Genomic DNA, 3,388 nt, shown 5'->3' with positions numbered 1-3,388 from the left:
TTCAAACATTTTTTCAAAGGATTAGGGTAATATTCAAGTTGAGAAATTGTTGAGAAAATCGCGTTCTCAACAAAAAACAGACATTACCCTCAACAGTAAAATTCAACACAATAGCAATAATTTCTCAATTGTAATCCTCAAATTGAAATGCATCGCTACTCAATAATTTCTCAAACAGTTTTCAATGTGAGAAAAATAAAAAACTAGCATTGTTGCGAATACTTTCAAACCACAATTTGTATGAAAGTCAATCCTAGTTCTAACTGAAAGTCAATACTAAATTTCTAGGGATTTTGTAAATTTTATTATTTTTTCGTTAACAAATATAATAATCTTAAAAATAACATTAATAATATATGAAAATAATAATATTATACCAATCAAAATGTAATTATCTTATTAAACGTATTAATAAATAAAACTATGAATACAACTTTAAATATCTTAAACATTTTTACATGTATAATTCCATTTCCTCCATAATGTTGGTGTCATTAATATGCTGGCAATTTGAAATAATTACTATCGAGGAACTTGCTGGCTTGTGTGTTAGAATAGATTCCAGCAAGAGGAAATCACAAAATATCAAACTGATGACGGGATGTAAATTGATGTAATGCACATTTTCATCCAGAAGTTCTTGATATAGGAATTGTTGTACTTTGTTTTAATTGGTTGCACTTTGTAAGTTTTCTGAAAACTTTTCTTTGTTGTTTCCTTCATCGGTTTTTCATCGGCCAACATCTTCCAAGAATATACCATTCAATGATTTTAGTTTTCTGCAAAACAATCGAGTTTTGTGATTTCCATTATGTTTTCATTTCACTTTTTATTTTGACTTACCAATTTGTATTTCTTCCAACTGACCACGTACTTCGTGATTTCCTCAAGAACGTTGGTGTTACAAAATTGTTGTTATTAAAATACTGGCAATTTTCAGGAACTTGATGACCAGATAATTGGAATAAATTTCCAGCAATTTCAATTCACAAAATAACAAATTAAACCGATGATGCACATTTTCATCCAGAAGTTCTTGATATAGGAATTGTTGCACTTTGTTTTAGTTGGTTGCACTTTGTAAGTTTTCTGAAAACTTTTCTTTGTTGTTTCCTTCATCGGTTTTTCATCGGCCAACATCTTCCAAGAATATACCATTCAATGATTTTAGTTTTCTGCAAAACAATCGAGTTTTGTGATTTCCATTATGTTTTCATTTCACTTTTTATTTTGACTTACCAATTTGTATTTCTTCCAACTGACCAGGTACTTCGTGATTTCCTCAAGAACGTTGGTATTACAAAATTGTTGTTATTAAAATACTGGCAATTTTCAGGAACTTGATGGCCAGATAATTGGAATAAATTTCCAGCAATTTCAATTCACAAAATAACAAATTAAACCGATGATGCGATATAAATTAAACTATCGATGTGATGCGAATTATCATCCAGTAGTTGTTGATATGGAAAAGCATAAATACCAAGTTTTTTTGGTTGCACTTTGATTTATGGAAACTTTCTCTTCTCGATAAGCCACTACCATTTTTCATCGGCCAGCCTCTTAATGTGTCCAAGAATCAGCATCCAAATATTTTAGTTGTCTGCAAAGAGATTTGAGTTTAGTGACTTCCTTAAAGTTTTAATTTCGTGTTTTAGTTTTACTTACCAATTATTATAAGCAATTTCAATTGATTATTAAAAAATTTCCACATTTTTGTATTTCTTCCACGAACTTTGTTGTCAAAAGTAGTATTGAAAACCATGTGGTTTTTTCGTTGCATTTCAGGGTAGTGTTTTGTCAAAGTTTTCTCCAATTATCTTCAACACATTTTCAAAGTTTTCGTCAACATTTTGCCAAATTGGTTGTAATTCGCAAACAATTTGAAGATGAATTGAAGATGAGCTTTTTCAAGTCAAGTTGAATTTATGTTGAAAATGATATTTACCCTCAAACTGAAGAGGTGTTGCAAATATTTCACATGCTTAAAATACGAATACGAATTTTGCTTAGAATAGAAGACGTATTTCTCTGAAATACAGTTTTTCCCTTGTCTAAAAGTTTCTAAACTTTTCAATGAAGTCTTTTTGTCCTTATAGCTAAGTGATTCGGCATAAAAATGTGTATCCTAACATGAATGAAAATTTCGTTTTAATGAAGTCAAAATGGATTTAATATTTCTGAAAAAATCTTCAAAATTAAAAAAATGTTTCAAAACATTGTTTTAAAGTCATTATACTCTAAACCACATAGTGGTTAGGGTATAATAGGTTTGTCCGAAGTTTGATCTGCCAAAAAATGTGCCTACCAGAAATATTGATTTTAGACCCCATAAAATATATACCGATCGACTCAGAATCACATCCTGAGTCGATCTAGCGCTTGGTGTCCGTCCGTCTGTCCATGTATTTGTTGTTCACAGGATTCCTGTCGCAATTATTAACCGATTTTGATGAAATTTGGTGCAGGGAGTTTTTTGGGCACAAGGACGAACGCTATTGAATTTGGAAGAAATCGGATCAAATTTAGATATAGCTCGCATATATATGTATCGCCCGATTTCGACAAATGGGGTTACGCTTTGCCCACATAAAATAAAACTCAATTAAACAAATAATACAATGTTTGTACTATAATTTTTTCGAAGAGGAGCGGAGCGGAGCGATTTATTTTTTCTCGGAGCGGAGCGGTGTTTTTTTCTCCGGAGCGGGAGCGGAGCGGAGCGAAAAAAAATGGACCGCTCCGGATCCCTGGTACAGGGTATAATAAGTTTGTGCATTTGTATGTAACGCCAAGAAAGAGTAATCATAGACCAACCTTTTAGTATACGGATCGGCTTAGAATTAAATTCTGAGTCGATTTAGCCGCTAAAATCGTCATTTTTTGACGATTACTTTTCTTTAATAATCCATTTAAAAGAATAAAAACTTTATAGAAAGTTACTTTGGGATATTCCCCATCAAGTTATATTAAAATTTGGATCAAAGACTTAATTTTATACTTTTTTACTGATTTATTTTTTATTTTAGTGGCTAAACTCGAACTTATTTCTCACCTTTAGAGGGAACTAAATGAATGGCAATGAACTATTAAATAACATCCACAGTAGCGGAGAGACATTCGGAACAAAACTTCAGAATTATCCCTAGAATCCCATCCGGACCACTACTGGTGGATGCCTTAACTCCACGCAAAAATTACACACAGGCCGGCTATCAAATGATGGATTTGCCATCCGAGCAAGCGGTCGAATAAAATAGTATGAGCCATCACTATCATAAGTACTGTTCCTATAAACAGACTCAAAATAGCCCACGAAACAGTCCGCAATGAACTGGTCCCCATAGAAGTCACCACCATCATTCCGGATCTTCGATGGCTTAGTCGA

General features: G+C 32.4%; 1 long non-coding RNA gene across 2 annotated transcripts; it reads right to left on the bottom strand.

Moving 5' to 3' along the window:
- Window positions 1–281: 281 nt before the first annotated feature.
- Window positions 282–1,954, bottom strand: LOC142234069 (uncharacterized). Of its 2 annotated transcripts, XR_012721551.1 has the most exons (5): window positions 1,669–1,954; window positions 1,484–1,603; window positions 1,240–1,339; window positions 844–1,175; window positions 282–779 (listed from the first exon to the last, which is right to left on the bottom strand). It is a non-coding gene; the product is annotated as an uncharacterized LOC142234069 (long non-coding RNA). The 2 variants fall into 2 exon arrangements; XR_012721550.1 differs by having other exon boundaries at window positions 1,240–1,603.
- Between the last annotated feature and the right edge of the window lie 1,434 nt (window positions 1,955–3,388).

The sequence above is a fragment of the Haematobia irritans genome, chromosome 4 (assembly GCF_050003625.1).
Source record: "Haematobia irritans isolate KBUSLIRL chromosome 4, ASM5000362v1, whole genome shotgun sequence".
Taxonomy (NCBI): Eukaryota; Metazoa; Arthropoda; class Insecta; order Diptera; family Muscidae; genus Haematobia; species Haematobia irritans.
This window is presented reverse-complemented; position numbering and strand designations above follow the sequence as displayed.